At 43.5% G+C, this 26,814-nt stretch overlaps 1 protein-coding gene across 1 annotated transcript in view; it reads left to right on the forward strand.

The window, feature by feature from the left end:
* The first annotated feature begins 2,337 nt into the window (after positions 1 to 2,337).
* Positions 2,338 to 26,814, forward strand: part of LOC126272980 (methyl farnesoate epoxidase-like) — a 176,146-nt gene continuing 151,669 nt past the window's right edge. The window contains exon 1 of the mRNA XM_049976324.1: positions 2,338 to 2,446. The gene's annotated coding sequence lies outside the window, so the exon portion shown is untranslated. The remainder of the gene's footprint in view (positions 2,447 to 26,814) is intronic.

The raw sequence follows: 26,814 nt of genomic DNA on the forward strand, positions 1-26,814 counted from the left end.
CTAGAATGGTTATGAAGCCGAAATCATTATTGTGTAACATAAATGCCCAATTAACAGTGAATAGACGGAAATTTGTTTCAAAAAATCTGCATGCCTGTGGTCCTCCACAAAGGAAAGATCATTAATATCTCCCTTTGGCACCCAAGGCTATTGTCTTCACTCACCCCCCCTTTCTCTTTCAATGACACTTTCTCTACCCTACCATCTCTTTCCTCTTTCTCCCTGTCTCTGTCTCTCTCTCTCCCTCCTATTGGCACTGTGTCCCCCGTCTTCTATCATCACTGTCTCTCTGCTACTCTCTTTCAGCACAAAAATGCGTGAATATGTTCCATGTCAAAACTTTTGGTCATTAAAGACGACTGCGATAGCTGGTTCCCAGTTTTATGTCAGTCTTTTCGAGAGGAACTTATTCGCCTTATTCTCCTCCGACGGGGTATTTTTCAGCTGTTTCGTTTTTTTTTTTTTTTTGTTTTTTTTTTTTTTTTTTTGTTTTTGCCTGCTACAGCAGTATGAAGCTAATGTGAAACGAATTCTATAGATCAGTAAAGTTTTGACAGTTTACTTACACACTTCGGCACACTTACATACTTTGACACATATAAACAACAAATAGGTACGCATAATATAAGTTGAATAAACAGTCATAAGTTTTACTTTTTTTCCAGTACTTTGCTCTCCAATTGCAATTCCTTGAAAGCGCCTGGCTTATGATTTGTATGATAAAAGTGCAAAAATGTTAAAATTATTTAGCTGAATTTCCAGTCTTTCCAGTTTTACATAATTTTTGGCCATCATTTCCCTTTCCGGTATATTGACACCCTATTTAACTTATTTTTTGTTACTGCAGTACCAGTTTGGGCATATTTTTATAGGCGTGAAGTGCCAGTTATACAGAGACAGTGTGTAAGAAAGTTTTATTGGTGGAAAAATGCTAAATAAAACATAGTTTGGTAACCTGAGATCTCTTCGGTGACCCTAGAAACCTTGCCATGTGTCCACGTCAGATGAAACTACATTTACGCGTCAGACACATTTCAATGCATAAGTATGACAACTTGGTAACGGGTAACGATATCGATTAAACTTTCGACGTTCTCGAGAATATTATCTTAAGAACATAATGGTAAAACTTTCGACGATCTGCCACGAAAAGAAACTGCAGCAATGGCCGTCCTCACAATTCATTCTTTTCGTACCCAAATAGTCGTTGATTTTCTCAGGAATCACACATGAACAAATGTTTAATTTATAAGTCACCTTAAGTCCACTCTAGACCACACCTAACGCAAAGGAACGAACCAATTTTCTCAATTTGCCTGGGCTGGAGAAAATGTTTAATGTTTAAATTCTGACCCTTTACTGTAGAATAGCTGCAGTATGCCAGTTTACAAATAGTCGCTAGGCCGAGGGCTATCAAAAACAGTTGATCTCTTATTTCTGTAATCAACGTAACCCGAGATTTGGCTCCCTGAAAAAATGCATTTTCACACGCAGCTTTTTACAGATACTTCACACTGTAGTGCATCGACCGATTGCAATTGTACGGAAATGTTTAGTGTTTGATATGAAATTACATTTATTCTATAGTCTATCTCAGTCAGTATTTTTTTGTGTATCTCCAATATTCCCCGAATTGTGTTGTGCTTACATCATGTCAAATCTTCTTTAAAGTAACAATAAAATTGGGATGCTATATTTTTAGATGGGGAATCACATATCCTGTCCTGGGGCCAGTCCTGGCTCTCAATGGCCGTGCTCATACGGAATGGAGAACTTTATCAGATAATGTTCTTTTGCTTCGAGGGTTTTAGCTGCTGAATATTCCCTTTTTTTTATTCGTATGACAAATTATATACCGGTAATGTCCTACTACAAGGCTGATGTATTGCACTTTATCACCTACACTTTGCAGTGCGCGAATAAAAAAGTGTTTGGGCTGATGTGAAATCCGGTGTCCTTACCCAATATTCGGTATTCGGTTACCCTGCCACCGTCAATAATTCTTATTACAGTGCTCTAATATGAATGTTGCAGTTGCAAATAGGTGGCGTTGCCGCCAAATATTTCCATCATCACTCAGGGCGCATCTTAAAGGTGTTGCAGCATTTGCTTTTATCTAACATCACACTGTGTCATCAGACACACCGTGATGTTTGCGAACGGGTCGGGACGCTCGCAGCTGCTGAGTCACAGCCGCAGACTGTCTAGGACGTCTCATAGCTGGAGGAGGGGGTAAGGGGTAGGGGTAAGGGGAACTGACCGCTACTACCAGTCCACGTCTCTTCCAGAGTCCGGGGCTCCCCACCACCGACCCCCAGCCTCTCGCGCTCACATAACAGACGAGTCCTCAGTGGCCGCTGGCACCGACGGCGGCACAACACGCATAGGCCTCGTCTTCTCTCCGACGCTGACGTCACGCCGCTACTGACGGCCTCCGCTGCCCAGGGTAAGCCAAAGTCTGACGTTTGTCACGCTTCAGCTTCTCGCAGGCGCTAGCCGTTGTTTCATTGCGAGAAACGCGTACGTTATGCGCGTCGTGTCGGAAACAGAGGACACACCCTTTCCCGCCTATGAAGGTGACCTTGTGTGCTGTCTGGCTGCTTCAGCTGCGCGTGACCTGCCTACTTCCGAATGGTTACCCGACAAGGTCACCCAGACCTGCATTGTTTACGCTGCGGTGATGGCAACAGGGTACGATCCAGTCTTCTTTCATTGGTGGAATTCTGTCACACGTAAAGTGTCTAGCAACAGTTACGAGGTGTGATCAGAAAGTAACGGGAATTTTTGTTTTTCTTGAAGAATCTTTATTTATTCATCAACATCAATTTTGTCCACTTCAGAATAAACTTCTTTAGAATAACACACTTGTACCAGGAATTTTACAATCTTGGAAGCCCTGGTGGAACTCACTTTTCATTATGGTGTTCAGTTCCCTCATTGGTTCCGTTTTTATCTCATCAGTGGCGGGAAAACGACTTCTTTTCATGGTTCTTTTCAGGCTCGAGAATAGCAAGAAGTCACCGGTGCCCATGTACGGCGAACACGTGGCTGATGCAACATAATGGTTTTATTTTTGTCAATAAATGGCGACTAAGTCTTGAGGTATGAGCGGGAGCATAATCGTGATGCAATTTCCACGAATGGTTTTACCACAATTCTAGTCGTTTTCTTCGGATTTCTTCACGCAAACTCCCAGGCAGTATTCCTTAATTGACCGTAAGACAGGAAGCCATATTCACTATCCTATCGTAATTGGAGAAAACAGTGGGACGAACATTCACATTTGATCGAACTTGTCGAATTTTTGATCTTGGCTCTTCAGGCGGTTGCCACAGGGGAGCAATTGGGCCCTGGTTTCGATGTCATACTTGTACACCCACGTATCGTCACCTGTTATAACTTTGTTCAGAAGTTCTATATCGCTATCGTCTTCATTCGCAATTCCTGGGCGATATCTAAATTCAACAATTTAGGAACAAACTTTGCTGCTACACGTCTTACGCTCAAAACATCTGGAAAAACTGCTTAACACGAGCCAAGGGATATGTCGACATCATCAGGGCCCTCTCTGATGGTGATTCGGCGATTTTCCAGAACCATTTTCTTTACTTCTTCCACATTGTCGCCAATAACTGATGTGTTAGAGTGTCAAGGGCGGTCGTCGTCTTCAACGTCTTTTCGGACCTCTTTGGAATCTTTATATCTCTCGTAAACACTTGTTTTACACGAAGTAGATTCGCCAAAAATCAGTCACCATTGCGAGTGCGGTGCAGCACTTTAACCCATTTCTCAAGCACAATTTAATGCAAGTTATTTGATCCATCTACTTCGAAAGAAAATATTCACCGAGCACTCGAAAACACATATAATCGTTTCGACTGTCAACAATTAACTAAACATTCAAAACAGTTGTAAGTGCAAACATACATCAGGAATATTTTTACCAACTAGACAAAAGAATTTGACAATCGGATGTACGAAACCCGCGATACTGAAAAACCCCAGTTACTTTTTGATCACACCTCGCAAATTTGATCGACGCGTTATGTAAACTCCGTACTTTCTCGTCCTTCGTTCCTCCGGTTGAGCATATGAACGCTCTTAATCCGATTACTGTTCTGTACTGCATATCGTCAAGTCAGAGCAGTGTAATTAACCCGTGAGGGGTAAAATGAAATTTTCTGAGGGCTAGAGACCAAAAGGGCCCCACACTGTTTCAGTCATTACAACTATTACTATTTTGTCACACTCTAATATCGATTATAGAAGATAACAATAACATTCCTTCTTAACTACTAACATTAATGCGGTGTTGGTTACAACTTGTGAAGCAAATGAATGAACAACATCTTTCTCAGATAGACCGATCACTACACACGTAGTTCCTGCTTTGTACTACGTATCTATGACACTCAAAGTCACACATGTACGTAACAAATGCTAAGTATCTCTCGAAAATGTCTTTTCCAAGTTGTAGCCTTGCAAACAAACTTATAATGCACGTCAGCATTGTTAATTAAATTTCAATTAGGTGTTGAATATAAATTCGAATAAAACTTTAAAAAATGTGGGTCTAGTGGGTATCCAACGAGTGACATCGTGATTACGAAACTAAAACATTATCCGCTCTGCCACTGAATACTGTCCCTCTGCTATTATCAAATAGCATATTCCTTTTATTTTCACGTTTCAAAATAACCTTTTATGTGTAACGTATATGCACGTGTTAATCGTGTTCAAAATCCTTGCAGTTAAATTTTTTGTTGTCTTGTATTTAATGCTTTAGGGCCTTGAATAAGGCTAATGAATAAAATTTTTCATGAAAGTATTTTTATCGTTACGTAAGTACCGGCCATACAAAAATACTCATCAAGAAACTAAAAACTGACTTAGCTTATGTTACCCTCATTCATTAACATGATGAAAATCAGAATGTATAATTTACTTTCCGAAGAACTGCCAGCCTGTCTAACAATTTAAAGAAAATTAAATATGCCCCGTAATGGCGGCGTATTGTAGCGCGCCAGCGATGTTATTCCTCGCTGCTGTAATTTTAAGTAAAATCTGAAAATGTTAAAATATTTGACATGTAGGGTGTTACTATTACACAATCACAAAAGTAATGTATGGTCTCCTTTCCTACAAGACAGACCTGTATACAACAGCGCTAACATTAAGCGTCCATCTACTATCAGCTACATGTCTGCTCTTGTTCAGTATTTTGGCAAGAAGACCTCAGAATGTAGTATACAAAAAAAAAAAAAAAAAAAAAAAAAGTTTAAATGGCTCTGAGCACTATGGGACTTAACATCTATGGTCATCAGCCCCCTAGAACTTAGAACTACTTAAACCTAACTAACCTAAGGACAGCACACACATCCATATCCGAAGCAAGATTCGGACCTGCGACCGCAGCAGCAGCGCGGTTCCGGACTGAAGCACCTAGAACCGCACGGCCACACCGGCCGGTTGTATTGCACAATTTACTGTTCACAAATGTTATGGCACAATGTTTATTCTTTGCATAGAGAATTACAATCCAGTTATTCTCATATAAATAGCGTTCATAGTATTTTCGTCGTAAAGCGTAGTAAAAATAATATGTCACACGTAATGTGCTTCACTTTTCTGCGTTTAACATATTATATTATTGAATAATTATGTCGATCTATATGGGGACGCTGTAAGAGGCGATACACTTCATTAGTTGATGTGCAACGTGTTTAAACAAAAGCTTCATATGTCGGAGATAGGCAAAATAATGTGAACAGTGTTAGTAATGGGATGGTTGTGTATGACGGTCAACAACGCAGGTAAAGTACGTGTTCCGCTGGACTGTGCGTGTTCAGTAAGGACCACGCATCAGTGTAGGTTGTTTATGAGTAGTGCACACTCCGTATTTGCATTCAGAGGCCGAAGTTGATATGCAATGAAAGACCTAACGGACTTCCAAAGAGGGCAGATTGTGGGGGCCCGATTAGCTGGAGCATCAGTAACCAAGACAGCCAACTTATTGAATGTTTCAGGAGCAACTGTTTCAACAGTCATCACAGTCTACACAAAACAAGGAAAGACATCATCGTGTAAACGTAATAGTGGGTGCAAATCAAAACTAAATAACAGAGATCGTCGTACAGAACACGAATTGTGTCAAAACAACGCAAAACTAAGGCGGCCAAAGTGGCTGCAGAGCTCAATAGCCCTATTCGTGACCCCGTATCTATCGACACTGTCGACTGAGAACTCCATAAAGCGGATATTCATGGACGACCAGTTATGCCGAAACTATTAGTGACGACAACCAACGAAAAGAAGTGTAAAACATGCTGTCAGGAGGGTAAATCCTGTCAGTGGAAACACGTCATATGGTCCGGGGAGTCAACGTTTTCGTTATTTACAACATCGGGCCGGGTTTACGTCTGGAGAATGCCAAAAGAAGCCTAAAATCCTATATGCTTGATTCCAACCGTTAAGCATAGAGATGGAAGTGTGATGGCGTCGGCAGCATATCATGGTATTCTGCTGGTCCCTCCATTTCAAAGGCCGTGCTACAACCAGCGATTGTATGATCAGGTGCACCCCATGATTCAAATATTGTTCCCCAAAAGTGATGCCATATTTCAGGACGATAATGCACCAATAACACAGCCAGGACAGTACATACGTGGTATGAGGAGCATGCAACTGAACTGCAGCGTCTGCCCTGGCCAGCACAGTCCCCGTACTTCAGTATTACCGATCCCTTGTGGGCGGCGGTATTGGATCGCAGGCTCCGGAGCAGATTTCCAGCTCCATCGTCACTACAGGAGTTACAAGACGTTCTGATCGAGGAGTGCCGTAACATTCCACTCGAGACTACACAATCATTATATGCCAGTATTCCAAGAAGAATCCCAGCGGTATTACGAGCAAATGGGGGTCCAACCCCTTATTAATAAACAATCCCCAAGTAAGTACAGGTATTCACATTTTTTTTTACCCCCTGTATCCTTTCAAGAGATAGTGTTGGTCAAAACTAACAAATACCTATACAGATAGAGACCAATCCGTCTTCTCATATTCACCTGTCTGTTACGTAGAAAGCCGCGCGGGGTAGCCTGCTGTCTTAGGCGTCCGGTCACGGTTCGCGCTGCTGCCTCCGTTGGAGGTTTGAGTCCACCCTCGTGCATGGGTGTGTGTGTTGTCCTTAGCGTAAGTTAGTGTAAGTTAGATTAAGTAGTGTGTAAGCTTAGGGACCGATGACCTCAGCAGTTTGGTCTCATAACATCTTACTACTGATTTACGATTTTTTTACGTAGAAATAGACACTACAGACTGGGCTGCATGTGGGTACCACGCCTCCAGACGCATTCTTCAGCCCTTCTTACAAGGGGGCCGTACGAACTTCCCCTCGTCGATTTCATACATCTTGACAGGGCGTGTAGGGCACTACTAGGACTGCTACGCAAGTACAGAGGAAAAGGCAACCCTTCAGTTTTCGAGAAATTTTACGCCTGCTTCTATACTTTCTGTCGACGCTATCCTTCACGGAGTTCGTAGACGAGCGAGTAAGGGCTTAGTTTATTAAACGCGAGCTATACGGAGTGTATTTCTCTATCAGTAGTTTTGTGTTCATTGCTGTTCAGTTCTGACAACGTATTTATTATGCCGGTTCGAGTTATTAGTATTTAATGGCTCATTTAGTGTTTTGATAATCTCTAACTTGAAAAAATGAGAAAAAAAAATTCCTTAGGAAACTGGAAATTAAGAAAAGGATATACGAGATCCTTACATCAAATCAGAAAAGTCATTTTATTTGTGTTATTTTACTTATATTTCCCACAAGTATAATGTGTAACGCATGGAGCACTGCACTAATTAGAATGATACTGATCGTAGAAACATGGCAAACAATATTTACTACCTAATGTAACAGAACTTGTAATGAACGCCGAATTTTTGCAAGTGTGTGGTTTTTTCAGTGTGTCTATTGTAAAACACATCGGTTTGTACTCATGAACGGTTCTCGGTTACCACACGATTTCACGATGTACCACACGTAACGAAGCACATTGCAAGAGGCATAAGAAGGGCATAAGAAGAGTTGGTTCTGTGTCAGGAGCACTCTGACAATTCGCTGCTTACCAGTTTCCCTCGGAAGAATGACAGTGACCTGTCGTCGCCGATAGGCGGAGTGAAAGAATATTCAGAATCAGTTATGTATTTCCATAGAAATGCATGTAGCATCTTGACTCGTGGTTGGCGTCGCCTGTCAATGCCCGCTGAGGAATCGCGTCGTGAGCGGCCTTCAAAAAAATGGCTCTGAGCACTATGGTACTTAACATCTGAGGTCATCAGTCACCTAGCACTTAGAACTACTTAAACGTAACTAACCTAACGACATCACACACATCCATACCCGAGGCAGGATTCGAACCTGCGACCGTAGCGCTCGTGCAGTTCCAGACTGTAGCGCCTAGAACCGCTAGGCCACCTCGGCCGGCACTTCGCTGTGGGACTTCGAAAACTGTACGCGTTTTACTGCCCTATACTAGGTTGGCATGCAGCAGTATCACCGAATATTGTCTGTCTACGACTGATTGAATTTGTATGCGATCTTCTGTAGAAGATCTCTATTCTGTTAAGTGATGTAAACGCAATTTTGTAGTCGTTTTATATGTTCTTCTCTTGTCTGTAAAAATAAACCTCGGAAGACTGCACCAGTCCAGTACATTTGGGAGGAATTACTGTAATACTGCACAGTGGCAGACCCTCTCCATTGCGAAAAGATTCGTCGTACAAATCCAGTTCAGTGTACTCTTCCCACGAATCTAGGAACAGAAAAAAGTTTTCTTCTCTCACTCAAGGCGTCGATTACAAAATTGTTATATAATGCTGTTGTGAGTTTGCTGGAGTTTGAAGATATTATCGTAACGTCTTTGTGTTTGAGTGCGATCTTATCAACTGATTTTTTCACATTTGGTTGACAATAGTCAATGTTTTCTTGCAGGAATTTTTTCAAATTAAGGTGTATGAAAATGATGAATTAATCATTTGCACAGTCATAATTGATGTATCTTGCCAATCGTCAAATGTTAGGTGCCTACGAAACCTGTTCCTCGCAGCGCTAGACAAGAGTTCAAGCAAATAGTGTCAATGAAGTTTGTTACAAAAGAAAATTATTATAATACTTAATTTTGTGAATACAGATGTGTCGCAGGCAAAGGGTGACAAACAAAATAAGAAATCTCTTCAGTACATATAATGCTACAAGGAGAAGCGAAATGACTAGTCTTGATGCTTTTCTTGAGCTCTCTGCTGTAGAGCTTGTAGAACTGGCGCGGCGCTTATGCCCTCTTCGTGTAGAGGGCGTTGTCCTGGGCGGGGGTCGGTCAGCATGCAATTGGCAGACATCTTCTTCAAAGCCCTCTCTGCTCTAACGTTCCCGCCTGGCGTCTCGGCGCTTGAGTTTACGCCCGAACAATAATAAATCTATTGTTAAAAGTACGTGGGAATGAGAAAAAAATACTGGCTGCGAGATTCGATGCAGAGACCTTGCGCTTGAGAAACTAAGCGCGTACTCTGTCGGTTGCTGACACCTTGGACACTACCGGCCTGGGTGGCCGAGAGGTTCTAGGCGCTACAGTCTGAATCCGCGTAACCGCTACGGTCGCAGGTTCGAATCCTGCCTCGGGCATAGATGTGTGTGATGTCCTTAGGTTAGTTAGGTTTAAGTAGTTCCAAGTTCTACGGGACTGATGACCTCAGAAGTTAAGGCGCATAGTGCTCAGAGCCATTTGAACCATTTTGAACCTTTGACACTAGCGACCAACTAAGTCTATAAGCTCGCCTAAAAATTCTAAACTCGATTTTATCGAAAACAGTGGAGAGTCGGATCTCCGTATTCACATATGTTGGAATTCTAGTCGTGCCCTACAGACCCTGTCAGTACTGACCAAACCGGCGAAGTTAAGTTTGTACTGTCCCCTTGTCAGTAGTGAATCACGCACGCTTTCACATTCCATTCGCATTGCCTCGTATGCATTGGCCACAAGCTCCTGTAACGTCAGCACAACGTCGATGCTTTGAACATATGCCATTACCTTTAAATGAACCGACAGCAAACAACCAACGGATTTAAGTCCACTGTACGGGGAGACCACGCTACTGAGCTTCCTCGACCAATCCGTCGCACGTTGCGATGTACTACTGTCGCATGATGTAAAATAATGGGGTGGTACTCCGCCGCGCATAAACTATAGTCGTCGTCTTTCTCAGAGTCTTACAGTGCAGATAATTCACCTGTTAGCCTGTTTGGCAACGTGTGTGGCGGTATGAGTCCGTCACCGACAGTTCCTGCCTGTACACTACTATCAAAGCGCATTGAATGTATTCGCATTTGCAAAACATGGATAACCATCAGCTGTGGAATGGAATGACGATAACTGGAATTATGACAATGAAAATTTGTGCAAGACTGGAACTACAATCCGAATTTTCCGCTTATCGCGAGCGGTCGCTTTATATTTGGCTATCCATGCACAACTCACGGCTAGATACACATTTGCATCCGTGGCCAATCACGCATCTACAACTTGTACTCGTACATATACTTTATATATTCCCGTACGGGTGAGACATTTTACTTGAAAGTCGTTTGCCAGATATCGGCGAATAAATTCTTCCGAATTACGATGCAAATTTCCTTTCGACATGTCCAAAAGAACAGGCACTTGCAATACATTTACTGTATTTCGTAACGGCTGTAGTCCTCGCAGTGTCTGTTCCTTTTGACATGGATCGTAAATTGGAATAACAAAGGCACTACAATGTCGTAATACTGAAGAAATCCTAATACCTCACTTTTATGATTACTCGGAGGATTTGCATCTGATGACACTAGCGTATTGTGGTAATTTATTACGTCATCTGTTGTCATCTGCCTCATCTTTTGTAAACAAAACACAGGCTGTCAACTGCGTTTCCTCAACGGCTAATATCTCAACAGGTTCATGTTTCCTGACTCATCATTATAAGAATTTTTCTTCCAGTTTCGACCAGTGCTTCCTCCTGTATGTAGATCTGACAATTTTGAGTGATCTGTACCTTAATCGATAAAAACGAAACTCTTTCAAGATCACTTTGTTGTGCGTTTGTCTGTCTATCTGTTTAATTGATAAAAACCCTTTTCCCCCGAAACGGAAAGACGTACCAACTTGAATGTATGTTACAAACTAAGGCCTATTGTCCGTTGGCGGTGTAACAAATAGAAGCTTCTAAGTCAATGTACTCAATAGGTACGTCCATTTGTGTCACATATTTTGATATTCGTAAAGTCACACATCGAAACCTATGCTGTACTTCCCGTTCGTTTAGAACCATGAAATTTGACAAGAAGAAAGGTTTCACAGTAAAAGTTAATGAAAAAAATCCGAAAATGGTCAATCTGTGACCATATCACACGGAAAAACGTGTTTTGTCATTTATTAGCTGATTGTCTCTCTGTTCGTCCATATGTTAAGACTCCTTTCGTGTATGTATCAAGTTCAAATTTGCCCGCATCTCGTGGTCGTCCGGTAGCGTTCTCACTTCCCACGCCCGGGTTCCCGGGTTAGATTCCCGGCGGGATCAGGGATTTTCTCCGCCTCGTGATGGCTGGGTGTTGTGTGATGTCCTTAGGTTAGTTAGGTTTAAGTAGTTCTAAGTTCTAGGGGACTGATGACCTAAGCTGTTAAGTCCCATAGTGCTCAGAGCCATGTTCAAATTTACGTCACATACTAAGGTCTGTGGTGTCTTGGCGATGCAAGAAACTGAAGCTTCTAAGTCAAAGCAGTGACAAGATACAGCCATTTACGTCACATATTTTGACACATCCCCCAACGTACTCATCAGAAACTGTAAGATACTTCCCGTTGACCTGGAATCACGAAATTTGGCAAGAAGCAAGGTTCCACAGAACGAATATAGGAAAAAGAACCCGAAAATTGTTAATTTTGTTATTATACAAGGTGTGATTCAGAAGTTTCAAGACTGATTCATTTCTGAGTAGGGGAGCGCGCGCGGACCGGATGAGGGAAGGAAACGAACTGCCGCTGCGGCAGCTGCCTCCGGAACCCTGAAAATGTGCTTCGCTTGCCTCGTGTTAGTGACCTTCATCGAAAAGTGGGAGAGGCGGAAATGAAGCAGCACTTGGAGTAGCGTTATGCGATTAAGTTCTGAGTGCAACTGAACAAAAACGCCACGGAGACCAAAGGCCTTTAAGGAAGAAGCCAAGTCTCGTGCAACGGTCTTCACGTGGCATAAACGTTTCAAACGTGGCCGCGGGAATGTTGAAGACAAGGACCGCTCTGGGCGAATGGGTCAAAATGTGGAGAGAGTGTGGGAGGTTTTAAACAGTAACCGTCGTCTTACAATTAGTGTGAGTGCTTCGCCGCTTGAGGGATCGAGTTGGTCGCGTCCGCCCGGCAATCAAGGGCGATTGGATTCTCCACCATGATAACGTGCCCGCTAACATGTCGCGCCGTGACAACACTGCTGCAGCCAGCCTACAGCCCCGACTTGGCTCCAAGTGACTTTTTCCTCTTCCCCCGAATCGGTACAGGCCTAAAAGGGAAGCGATTCGACTCCGTTGATGGCATCCAGCAGGCTTCGACGAGAGCCCTTGGCAGCATGACGCCCGAGGCCTTCCAGAAGGGCTACGAACAGTGGAAGACGCTCTGGCAGCGCTCTATTGATGCTGAAGGATCATATTTTGAAGAATTTTAGTCCACTGTAGTTAAATGTCCAATAAATTTCTGGTTCTGAGTTAAGTCTTGAAACTTTTGAATCACACCCTGCAGTACACGAAAAAATATTTCTTTTGTCTTTTGTTATCCGGCGTCAGACTCGAAGAAAACATTCACGAAAATCTTGAAATCCCTGGGATCGATATGTTGCCAGTATCAAAATGGATAACTGGCAAAAATGGTCGAGATTTCCGGATCACAGAATGGATGAAGTGTCTATATAAGAAACTACACTCCGCTCGAACAGGCCATGGAGGCCCAACGGTACCGACCGGCCGCCGCGTCATATAGATAACTGGCAAAAATGGCCGAGATTTCCGGATCACAGAATGGATGAAGTGTCTATATAAGAAACTACACTCCGCTCGAACAGGCCATGGAGGCCCAACGGTACCGACCGCCCGCCGCGTCATCCTTAGCCCACAGACGTCACTGGATGTGGATACAGAAGAGCATGTTGTTAGCACACCGCTCTCCCGTTCGTATGTGAGCTTACGTGACCGTGAACTGTTTATACACAAAATTTGTAGGGAAGTCGTACTCACACCAGGCCAATTTTTTATTAGACACCTGAATTTTAAATTTAGCAGTGCTCGAAATATTCATATTTTCAAACTAGATTTACCATAGATGTCTTTATTTTCGACAATTCCATCGTATTCCTTCAGGAAATAAATGTCCACGAAATGAACTTCCAAGTCCTACAAGTGTGAAGAAAACTAAAGAGAGCCAGAACGGAAGGTGCCATTGTAAACCGCTTCAATTACATACTTAAGCGGAACGCTGCGATGTGATATGAAGTGGAACGGTCCCCTAACCGTTAGCTTTTGGCCACGACTATTCCACCGCACAACACACTCCTTACTCTCTGCGTGAAAATAGGTGATTATGACTACATTTCGGTACTTTTTCTCCATCACGTTCAGTTTCTTCAGGATACCATTTTTTCTCTTCCGCGGATATATACTTTAATTTAATTGAAAGAACTTTCAGTTCACATGCAACAGGGAAACTTCCGTCTCTATGTGTATTTTGATCTCTGCGTTTGTCCATCTAGTGTTATTGTTGTTGATGTGGTCTTCAGTCCTGAGATTGGTTTGATACAGCTCTCCATGCTACTCTATCCTGTGCAAGCTCCTTCATCTCCCAGTACCTACTGCAACCTACATCCTTCTGAATCTGCTTAGTGTATTCATCTCTTGGTCTCCCTCAACGATTTTTACCCTCCATGCTGCCCTCCAGTGCTAAATTTGTGATCCCTTTATGCCTCAGGACATGTCCTACCAATCGATCCCTTCTTCTAGCCAAGTTGTGCCACAAACTACTCCCCAATCCTATTCAATACCTCCTCATTGGTTATGTGATCTACCCATCTAATCTTCAGCATTCTTCTGTAGCACCACATTTCGAAAGCTTCTATTCTCTTCTTGTCCAAACTATTTATCGTCCATGTTTCACTTCCATACGTGGCTACACTCAATACAAATACTTTCAGAAACGACTTCCTGACACTTAAATCTATACTCGATGTTAACAAATTTATCTTCTTCAGAAACGCTTTCCTTGCCATTGCCAGTCTACATTTTATATTCACTCTACTTCGACCATCATCAGTTATTTTGCTCCCGAAATATTAAAATTCCTTTACTACTTAAAGTGTCTCATTTCCTAATCTAATTTCCTCAGCATCACCCGACTTAATTCGGCTACATTCCATCATCCTCGTTTTGCTTTTGTTGATGTTCATCTTATATCCTCCTTTCAATACACTGTCCATTCCGTTCAACTGCTCTTCCAAGTCCTTTGCTGTCTCTGACAGAATTACAATGTCATCGGCGAACCTCAACGTTTTTATTTCCTCTCCCTGGATTTTAATACCTACTCCAAATTGCTCAATATACAGATTGAATAACATCGGGGATAGGCTACAACCCTGTCTCGCTCTCTTCCCAACCACTACTTCCCTTTCATGCCCCTCGACTCTTATAACTGCCATCTGGTTTCTGTACGAATTGTAAATAGCCTTTCGCTCCCTGTATTTTACCCCTGCCACCGTTAGAATTTGAAAGAGAGTATTCCAGTAAAAATTGTCAAAAGCTTTCTCTAAGTCTGCAAATGCTAGTGTTAGCTATCATAAACAAAAGTCACAATTTTGCCTTGTTCCGCCACCTGGTGCGTTTTCGTGCCCCTTCGAAGAAAGGGTATTGGTGCCTTACTGTAATAGCAGTTACTACTTTACTGTGTGTTGTGCTTATGTGAATTACGTTTTTGTTAAATGCGTGGGAAACGTACAGTGAAAAACCAAAGGCATAATCTTACTCCTACACTCGATAAGGTTCACGAGTTCTAATTTGGCTGCAGAGTTGGGGACCAAGGTAAGGCTTTTGCCTCACATCTTTGTTGTGGTACATGTGCAAGTAACTTGCTTGAGTGTTCACAGGGTTCTCTAACGTCAGTGCCATTTATGGTACCGATGGTATGGCGCGAAAGAAGGATCATGCCTGCCATTTTTGCTTGACCAAACTGAAAGGGTACTCTGCCAAACCAGAACATGTTATTCAATTTACAAACCTGCTCTCAGCCATGCAGCTAGTTCCTCATGACGCATCTCCATCCCCTAAGTCACCAAGTCATTGGACCATTGATAAGCAACGTACAGAGATGCTGCTCCGACAGCGGTGCGAAAGAAGCAGCAGCAACAACTAGCAGAACACGTGTTGATACATATCCAAAGTATCTGCCACAACAATCAACATCGCCTCGTCGTATTACTCACGTAGAACTAAACGACCCCTATAGGATCGACCCAGTAGGAACTTGAGCCTGGGTCTCTGGCTTCGCCATTGCGAGGAAATTTGCTCGCTAGGGGTGTTAAAGTGTCTTCATGTAGGAGGCACCACAGTGAGTTTGAAACCTTTTTCTCTTCCTACAATGAGTTTGGGACATCGGTGATTTTTATGGAGATCTGCATCATATTTACAACACTGAGGAATAGACTCTCTTTATTGGTTCCTCGAAATCAAGTTTAAAAGCAGTTTTTCTTCATAAATGTAATAAATATCTCTTAGTTCCAGCCAGGTAAACGGTTAAATAGATGGACACTTATGAAACTATGCGAGATGTACTCAGTTACTTACAGTATGCTATGTGTGACTGAAAATTGTGTGCGGAGCTGCAAGCAGTTTGTTGCCTGATTGGTAAGGTACCAGATTACAGAATGTACTGCTACTTTCTGTGCAAGTGGGACAGTCAAACAAGAAAGAACATTACTGCGTGAAGAGTGGCCTTAGCGAAACACCAACATTCCATATAAAATGAGTGTTGTATGACCCGTTTGTAGAACCTGAAGGTGTATAGCTCCCACCCCTGCATATTAAAACTCCAGAATTACAAAAAGAAGTCAGGTCAGCCATCAATAACGCAAAATTTCTAATCAAACCTTCTCAGAAGAAAATGCTTATCAACATGAACCCTCAGCCCCCAAAATTTCGGTTTCAGTTTAAAATTCGCAAACCTAACCATCCGATACGGCCGATATCTAATAGTATGAATAGCGCGAACCATGATTTAGCAAAATTTATGCATGAAACTCTAAAAAAAATCATTCTTTTTCGAGAACAATTATCCCATCCCTAATAGTGACGCCTTAGTCCATAAAATAAAAGATTTAGAACGCACTTCAGATATCAAGTTGTTTTCATTAGACATCAAAAATTTTTATACTAACGTTCCATACAAGAAACGCCTACAAGCGTAGAAAAAGATTTAGTCATTTCAAAAAAGATCTTTCAGATGAATAAATCACTGACGTCATGAATCTCATCACTGTCGTAGTGAAATATAACTATTTTGAATTTAATGAACAATTGTACCAGCAATTCGGCGGTCTCACTATGGGAAATCCGTTAGCTGGTATTCTTGCTGATATTCTCACCACAAGAACGCAACCTCTCCTGCTTCCCAGCGCCCTGGCTGACGTTAGGTTGCTTTCCTACATATTCAGCTTATGCAATCTTACGCATTTCTACTCACATCCGCGACCCATTCGCGACAATCGGCCAATTTGAGTATTTAATTTCTGGTGGAGGCACTCGTAGAAGTGTTGAAACCTGGACACAAGACTTTAATTTTGTGACCGAGGTCAGTAATTTCTTTAACTTTGATTTGTAAACGGTCACTGAACTAACCAACCATGTTTAAAACTTTAAGGTTAATGAAGGCATTTTCAAAATCGCCGGACTGAGAAGGGGAAGCTTTTGCAGACCTCAAGATAAAATTCCCCTATATCAGCGGTGGAAAGTTTAAAGAGGGAGTATCTATTGGCCTCCAACTACGAAAGCTAGTGTAAGATATCGATTTCATCAACTCGATAAGTGAGACCGAAAAAGATGCATGGAATGCCTTCATGCCAGTATGTACGCACTTTCTTGGAAATCGCAAATCTCAGATTGTGAATAACATAAAAAGATATTTCCAACGTATGAAGTGTCATATGTCACCGAAGCTCCATTTCCTTGATTACCTTTCTGACTTTCTCCCTTAGAAATTTCGGGATACGAGTGAAAAACACGGGGAGCGTTTTCATCAGGAGATTTTAGTAAAGGAAAAGCGGTTTGTGGTGCAGTGGCAAGTATTCAGAATTATGTATTTTTTATAAGTAAGAAAATCTCTACTTTTGGTAAACGGTATGTGATAGGAAATTTTTATTTTCATATTCTTATTGCCTTTAACCATGACAACTGAAAAACCTTAACTTCATACAGAGGGCAGACAAATAGTTAAAATGCGATGTAGACTCCGACGTCGATGTCACAATCAGTGGCCTATTTTGTGCAGGCATCTGTTGCGTTCGCTCAATGTTGCCAGTCGTTACGCTTATTGACCGTCACCCCGAACATGGTACATCATCAACGACTCGCCATTCGTACCAAAGTGTTTGAACAGGTTGTAAGTACATAAACAGTCCACGGCTTCTGTTCCACTGACACACCCCCTCTTATAAAAAGACTTTACGCGTTGTTCCATTTGACGCAGGATGCGTTTATGCTCGCCCATCTCCGGCAGCACCCAGCAGTCACGGAATAATACCGATTCATTAAACCTGCGGTAGCGAGAACAACAACCTGTTTTTGTGTTTGGAACCGCGACCAGCGCCGGCAGTAGTGAAACTGCGATTACCAAATCAGCCGCTTCATCCGGATTCCACCCGGCTTCAAATTCTCTGTTTAATGCTCTACTTCAACACGCAGTATATATGAGATTTTTGAACTTCCTTGTGGGGTTGTTGTTCTGTGCTGTCAAGTATCAAATGGCGGACTGAAATTGAAACTAGGCACAAACTGCGACAGATAAATGAAGGTTGGCAGCACTTCAGGCGATCGTCGACTGTTGTGGCATGGCGACTCGGATCATCAGCTTCGCTCCTCTAGATTAACTACCGCGTCGGTCGTGGTTGTGAAAACGTCATTGACGTTAGCTATTGTGTCCGTAGAGAACGTTTCGAATATGCCTAAAGTTAACTGTAAATGCAAATTTAGGAAAAATTACAAAAATGAGTTTCCATTTCTACGAAAGAAAGAGCAGTATATGAGGCAGAAAGCTTGGAGTTTAAATAAATGGCCTAGAAAATGTTTGCAAGTGAACAGCTCAAATCGAAAACCTCATCAACATTTCAGAGAAAACTGAATGTGATTGGTGGTGTGCTTTCAAGAACAGTCGTTCTGGAAATGAATATTCAGAACGTTTGAAAACTGTGTGATACTTTTTTGCAGTCTCTGTCCACAATTCAACTGTGCTAAGAATATTTTCCCTACGAAACAGGCTATAAGTAAAATAGATATGCCGTGTGGCTAGGGCCTCCCGTCGGGTAGACCGTTCGCCTGGAGCAAGTCTTTCGAGTCGACGCCACTTCGGTCACTTGTGTGTCGATGTGGATGAAATGATGATGATAAGGACAATACAACACCCAGTCCCTGAGCGTAGAAAATCTCTAACTCAGCCGGGAATCGAACCGGGGCCGTTAGGCATAACATTCCGTCGCACTGACCACTCAGCTACCAGGGGCGGACAGGCTATAAGCGGAAGTGATGAAAGAAACAGACATTCATTACAGCGTGTAAAGAAATTTTTGATCGTCAGTTACAACTATAAAGATCTCACTTGTTCTCAGTGCTGTGATAACATCAAATCCAAGAAACATAAGTTGTGGTTACCTATTTCAAAGCAATCCATGCCATTCTTTACCAGACTATATCTACAAGATTATTTCTCAAAATGGTTCAAATGGCTCTAAGCACTATAGGACTTAACATATGAGGCAATCAGTCACTTAGTCTTACAACTACTTAAACCTAACTAACCTAAGGACATCACACCCATCCATGCCCAAGGCAGGATTCGAAACTGCGACCAAACCGCCAAGAACCGCTCGTTTACAGCGGCCGGCATTTCTCAAAGCGCATAAAATTTTCTTCTCAGAAGAAAAAGATATTTTGCAATTCTGAGGAGTAAAATAGTGATCAAAACTCCGCAAAAACATTTTGCCAAAATTAAAACCGACGTTTTTTTAATGACAGCCATCCCAAGTTGCTTATCAAATGTATTACACTTTGTGCCAATAAAAGGCAGTGTTTGATTCGCCTTTCCTACATTTTCAGTTTGTTATTCCGGTTGACGACTGTACACTCTACATGTTTGACTGAACAGACAACCTATAAATCTGTGATATTTATCGTCTAACATCAATACGCCCTTCAGGAAAAAATGTTAGTCCCCCACTTTCTTTCTTTTAATAAAAAATAAAAAAACGGACACTAGTCGCTTTGCTCCTCTGATGCTTCGTAATGTGTCGACCTCTTCTTGCTCTGGGCAGTGTAGCAACTCGACGTGGCGTGGACTCAACAAGTCGTTGGAAGTTCTCTGCAGAAATATTGAGCCATATTGCGTCTACAGCCGTTCGTAATTCCGACAGTTTCGGCGGTGCTGAATTTTGTGCACCAACAAAATTTCTATATTATGTCCCATAAATGTTCGATGGCTGGCCAGCTCATTCACCCGAATTGTACAGAATATTCTTCAAACCAATCGCGAACAATTGTAGTCTGGTGACATGTTGCCTTGTCATCATAAAAATTCCATCTTTGTTTGGGAACATGAAGTCCATGAATGGTTACAAATGGTCTAGAAGTAGCCGGAAATAACTATTTCCTGTAAGTGATCAGTTCAATTGAAGCAAATGATCAGTTCAATTGAAGCAGAGGATGCAGTTTATTCCATGTAAACACAGCACACACCTTCATGCAGCCACCACCAGCTTGCACAGTACCCAGTTGACAACTTGGATCCACGGCTTCGTCGGGTCTGCGACGCACTCGCATACTACCATCGGCTCTTACGAACTGAAATCGGGACTCATCTTACCACGCTGCGATTTTCCAGTCGTCTAGGGTCAAGCCGATATGGTCACGAGCTGCCTAGCAAAGGCACTCGCATCGGTCATCTGCTGCCATAACTCTTTAACGCTGGATTTCGCCGCACTGTCCTAACGGATACATTCACCGTAGGTTCCACATTGATTTCTGCGGCTATTTCACGCAGTGTTGGTTGTCTATCTACATCTACATGACTACTCTGCAATTCACATTTAAGTGCTTGGCAGAGGGTTCATCGAACCACAATCATACTATCTCTCTACTATTCCACTCCCGAACAGCGAGCGGGAAAAACGAACACCTAAACCTTTCTGTTCGAGCTCTGATTCCTCTTATTTTATTTTGATGATCATTCCTACCTATGTAGGTTGGGCTCAACAAAATATTTTCGCATTCGGAAGAGAAAGTTGGTGACTGAAATTTCGTAAAAAGGTCTCGCCGCGACGAAAAACGTCTATGCTGTAATGACTTCCATCCCAACTCGTGTATCATATCTGCCACACTCTCTCCCCTATAACGCGATAATACAAAACGAGCTGCCCTTCTTTGCACCCTCTCGATGTCCTCCGTCAATCCCACCTGGTAAGGATCCCACACCGCGCAGCAATAATCTAACAGAGGACGAACGAGTGTAGTGTAAGCTGTCTCTTTAGTGGACTTGTTGCATCTTCTAAGTGTCCTGCCAATGAAACGCAACCTTTGGCTCGCCTTCCCGACAATATTATCTATGTGGTCCTTCCAACTAAAGTTGTTCGTAATTTTAACACCCAGGTACTTAGTTGAATTGACAGCCTTGAGTATTGTACTATTTATCGAGTAATCGAATTCCAACGGATTTCTTTTGGAACTCGTGTGGATCATCTCACACTTTTCGTTATTTAGCGTCAACTGCCACCTGACACACCATACAGCAATCTTTTCTAAATCGCTTTGCAGCTGATACTGGTCTTCGGATGACCTTACTAGACGGTAAATTACAGCATCATCTGCGAACAGTCTAAGAGAACTGCTCAGATTGTCACCCAGGTCATTTATATAGATCAGGAACAGTAGAGGTCCCAGGACGCTTCCCTGGGGAACACCTGATATCACTTCAGTTTTACTCGATGATTTGCCGTCTATTACTACGAACTGCGACCTTCCTGACAGGAAATCACGAATCCAGTCGCACCACTGAGACGATACCCCATAGCTCCGCAGCTTGATTAGAAGTCGCTTGTGAGGAACGGTGTCAAAAGCTTTCCGGAAATCTAGAAATACGGAATCAACTTGAGATCCCCTGTCGATAGCGGCCATTACTTCGTGCGAATATAGAGCTAGCTGCGTTGCACAAGAGCGATGTTTTCTGAAGCCATGCTGATTACGTGTCAATAGATCGTTCCCTTCGAGGTGATTCATAATGTTTGAATACAGTATATGCTCCAAAACCCTACTGCAAACCGACGTCAATGATATAGGTCTGTAGTTAAATGGATTACTCCTACTACCCTTCTTTAACACTGGTGCGACCTGCGCAATTTTCCAATCTGTAGGTACAGATCTATCGGTGAGCGAGCGGTTGTATATGAGTGCTAAGTAGGGAGCTATAGTATCAGCGTAATCTGAAAGGAACCTAATCGGTATACAATCTGGACCTGAAGACTTGCCCGTATCAAGCGATTTGAGTTGCTTCGCAACCCCTAAGGTATCTACTTCTAAGAAAGTCATGCTAGCAGATGTTCGTGTTTCAAATTCTGGAATATTCAATTCGTCTTCCCTGGTGAAGGAATTTCGGAAAACTGCGTTCAATAACTCTGCTTTAGCGGCACAGTCGTCTATAACAGTACCATCGGCACTGCGCAGCGAAGGTATTGACTGCGTCTTGCCGCTTGTGTACTTTACATACTGACAACCCAAACAACGCTACTGTCGGTCGTTAAGTGAAGGCCGTCGGCCACAGTGATACCTGCGGTGAGGGGTAAGCCTGAAATTTGGTGCTCTCGGCACTGTAGATTTCGGAATATTGAATTCCCTAATGATTTCTGAAACGGAATGCCCCATGCGTCTAGCTCCAACTACCATTCCGCTTTCAGAGTCTGTTAGCTCCCGTCGTGCGGCGATAATTACATCAGAAACGTTTTCACATCGACCACCTTAGTACAAGTGAGAGCTCCGCCAAAGCACTTCCTGTTTGTACCTTTTTACCCGACACCGCCGCCATCTGTATATGCTGCATTTCGCTATCCCACGACTTTTTGTCAGCGTATTTTAGAATTGCTACACATGGCCACTGCTGACGTCTAGCCATGGCAGTGAAATGGCGGTTATGTGCCAGCCCGCTACATGAAATCAGCGCAGTGAGGCGCGAACACACTGGAAGGATACGATACGCGACACGTCGCAATAAAGGTCGCGCGACACGAATGCGGCGGAGGCTGAACGTTTGCCGCTCCCTGTGGGGTCCAGCGTGCAGCCTGTGTTGCAGAAGGTCGCCGCGTCCCTTCGTGACGGGATGTAACCGCACTGCGAAAATCCCTATCCCTCCAACCCTCCAGGCAGGCAAAACCTCCCCTTCCTCACCGGCCCTACGGCTCAGTCAGGTATAACTCGGCCCTACGTGCCCTGATCTGAGGAGGGACTTAAATCTCATCGACAAACACCCCGTCTTCATGCCGTCCGACTGGGAACACATCTTTGTGGTCCCAGCTGGGGGCGGGTCGGCGGGGGCGTCCCTCTCGGCTCGGTGCGAAACTCCTCCGCTCGACCCATCCAAATCTCCTGTTTCCGACCTACTCAACGAGGGTATGTGTGTACCCCTCCGTCAGTCACCTATCTTGAAAGATCTAGACGAATAACGTCTATCGGGATATTCCTATCCGTTAGGTTGCCCCACTCTCATATCAGTCAGGACTAGCAGACAAAGCCCAATAAATGCTAATACTGCATCCACAGGTGCCTGAGGATGGCACGTCATGGTAGCGACAGCGACACGACGCTAATCGGTGCGACACTCGCGTCCCCACGGGTGCGACACAACAAGCAGTAAGGCAGCATGAGTCACGTTTCTGCCTCGGTTGCTGCCACGAGCTCACTTCTAAAGTGGCCGTTCTTGTGGCTTATCATTATTTAAGGCACAGAAAACTGACAAGGAAAAGACGTCTGTCGGTGTGCCCATTGAATGCTCTAAATATCATTGTGTCGGCTGTAGTTTCTCGTGGGCTCTCTCAAGACTAACACAAAATTTCACGAATTCTATCGAGTAAATCCAGACAGGTTCCAGTTTCTGGAGCAACTGTTATCAGCTACTGCGACAAGACGCGTGGTCCAACGCGCCTTGTCACGGTTCGCGCGGCTGCCCCCAATCGGAGGTACGAGTCCTCCCTCGGGCATGGGTGCGTGCGTTGTCCTTACATAAGTTAGTTTAAGTCGCATTAAGTAGCGTGTACGCCTAGGCACCGATGACCTCAGCAGTTTGCTCCCATAGCAACTTACCACAAATTTGTGGACAAGCGGTTTTAGGCGCTTCAGTCTGGAACCGCGCGCCCGCTACGGTCGCAGGTTCGAATCCTGCCTCGGGCATGGATGTGTGTGATGTCCTTAGGTTAGTTAGGCTTAAGTAGTTCTAAGTTCTAGGGGACTGATGACCTCAGATGTTAAGTCCCATAGTGCTCAGACCTATTTGAACCATTTTTTTTACCATGAATTTCCAAAATTGTTACTGCGACAAAACCTTATACAAATTTTCGACTTACCATTTCTCCTGCAGAGAAGCTGCTCATTACAGTAATGTAAGTGGGTACTAGTATGTGAATGACGTTAAAAGTATCAAGAAGAAAGGTGTATTTTTACACCACTGACCGTTAAAATTGCTACACCAAGAAGAAATGCAGATGATAAACGGGTATTAATTGGACAAATATGTTATAGAACTGACATGCGATTACATTTTCACGCAGTTTGGGTGCATAGATCCTGAGAAATCAGTACCCAGAACAACCACCTCTGGCCGTAATAACGGCCTTGATACACTTGGGCATTGAGTCAAACAGAGCTTGGATGGCGTGTACATGTACAGCTGCCCATGCAGCTTCAACACGATACCACAGTACATCAAGAGTAGTGACTGGCGTATTGTGACAAGCCAGTTGCCCGGCCACTATTGACCAGACATTTTCAATTGGTGAGAGATCTGGAGAATGCGCTTGCCAGGGCAGCAATCGAACATTTTCTGTATTCACAAAGGCTTGTACAGGACCAGCAACATGCGGTCGTGCATTATCCTGTTGAAATTTAGGGTTTCTCAGGGATCGAATGAAGGGTAGACCCACGGGTCGTAACACATCTGAAATGTAACGTCCACTGTTCAAAGTGCCGTCAATGAGAACAAGAGGTGACAGAGGCGTGTAACCAATGGCACTCCATACCATCACGCCAGGTGATACGCCAGTACGGCGATGACGAATACACGCTTCCAATGTGCGTTCACTACGATGTCGCCAAACACGGATGCGACCATTGCAATGCTGTAAACGGAACCTGGATTCAGCAGAAAAAATAACGTTTTGCCATTCGTGCACACAGGTTCGTCGTTGAGTACACCATCGCAGGCGCTCCTGTCTGTGACGCAGCATCAAGGGTATCTGCAGCCATGGTCTCCGAGCTGATAGTCCATGCTGCTGCAAACGTCGTCGAACTGTTCGTGCAGATGGTTGTTGTCTTGCAAAACGTCCCCATCTGTTGACTCAGGGATCGTACGTGACTTCCTCGATCCGTTATAGCCACGCGAATAAGATGCCTGTCATCTCGACTGCTAGTGATACGAGGCCGTTGGGATCCAACACGGCGTTCCGTATTACAGTCCTGAAGCCACCGATTCCATATTCTGCTAACAGTCATTGGATCTCGACCAACGCGAGCAGCAATGTCGCTATACGATAAACCGCAATCGCGGCAGGCTACAATCCGACCTTTATCAAACTCGGAAACGTGATGGTACTCATTTCTCCTCCTTACACGAGGCATCACAACAACTTTTCACCAGGCAACGCCGGTCAACTGCTGTTTGTGTATGAGAAATCGGTTGGAAACTTTCCTCATGTTAGTATGTTGTAGGCGTCGCCACCGGCACCAATCTTGTGTGATTGTTCTGAGAAGCTAATCAACTGCATATCACAGCATCTTCTTATTGTCGGTTAAATTTCGCGTCGGTAGCACATCATCTTCGTCGTGTAGTAATAACACCTACTACGGCGCTTTATTCAGTGCGGTACACACCGATGAGCCGAAACATTATGACCACTGCCCACCGCGAGGTTGAATGCCTCGTGGTGGTGCTGCGGGCCAGCGAATCACAAGGGAAACGCCCCAGCGCTCCCCACTCAGATTTAGTGGTAGGAGGGGCCAGCGGACAGCCAGTCGAAAACTGAACAAAGATCATGCATGAAAACAGGAAGAAGGTGTACTGGACTGCGAAAAAAGCGAAATAGAAGCACTGAACGGATTAAGCTTAACAACTGCTACAGTGAGCGAATGAAAGAACTAATGGCGTCGTGGGTAGGTGGACACAAGATTGGACTACAAAGCGCCGAGCCGTGTAAAAACCTCGCCCGTGCCTCATTTTTCAGCCGCTGGTTCGAATCCTGCCTCGGGCATGGATGTGTGTTATGTCCTTAGGTTAGTTAGGTTTAAGTAGTTCTAATTTCTAGGGGACTGATGACCTCAGCAGTTAAGTCCCATAGTGCTCAGAGCCATTTGAACCATTTGTACCTCTTTCTTCCGTTTGCAAGAGCCAGATGTAAGGAAGGGATGCACAATGAAAGTTGATTCTTCAAAGCCATTAGCAGGCGAATCCAATGGGAACCGCAAACCTTTGATGAAAGGCTACAAGTCAACCGAAGCCTCCACCGAAAACACATCATACACGCCATTAGTGACAATATGTTTGTCACATGATAGGACCTAATTTGTACGCTTGGTGATTGAGTGAAGTATTTCTTCTTGCCCGATTTAGGTATTAGTATGAATGTGAATGTGATCACTCCCAAGGAAATGATGATGATGTTTGGTTTGTGGGACGCTCAACTGCGCGGTCATCAGCGCCCGCCCGTACAAAGTCCCAATTTTTACACAGTCCATTTTTTTTTTCATAGTCCAATCAAGTCATTGTCACAAATGATGATGAGCATCATGAGAGGAGAACACAAACATCCAGTCCTTGGGCAGCAAAAATTCTCAAACCGGCCGGGAATCAAACCCGGGACCCCGTGATCCAGCAGCAGCAACGCTATCCACCAGACCACGAGCTGCGGACCCAAGAAAATGATGAAAACATAATAGTTAGTCACAAGCTGCAACAAATGAACGCCAACAGTTTCTCTGCCAAAACATATGTTTATAAAATTTTAAAGTTGCTTTTCGTTTTGGAAATTTTGATTCTTGAATTCCTTTGTTGTAACATAGTTCACATTCGTTGATTCGTTATATTCATTTCTGTGAGACGTCCATGTGGTTTCTCGCCTGCTCTCACATTTCCTTTCGACGGTAATGTATTCTTACCACATGACTTACGTTCCATAACCAATGTGTAGTATGACAATTGCCAACACAACAGAAACAGAACAAACATTTCAGTGACTGGATGG

The sequence above is a fragment of the Schistocerca gregaria genome, chromosome 5, assembly GCF_023897955.1.
Source record: "Schistocerca gregaria isolate iqSchGreg1 chromosome 5, iqSchGreg1.2, whole genome shotgun sequence".
In the NCBI taxonomy this organism is placed as follows: Eukaryota; Metazoa; Arthropoda; class Insecta; order Orthoptera; family Acrididae; genus Schistocerca; species Schistocerca gregaria.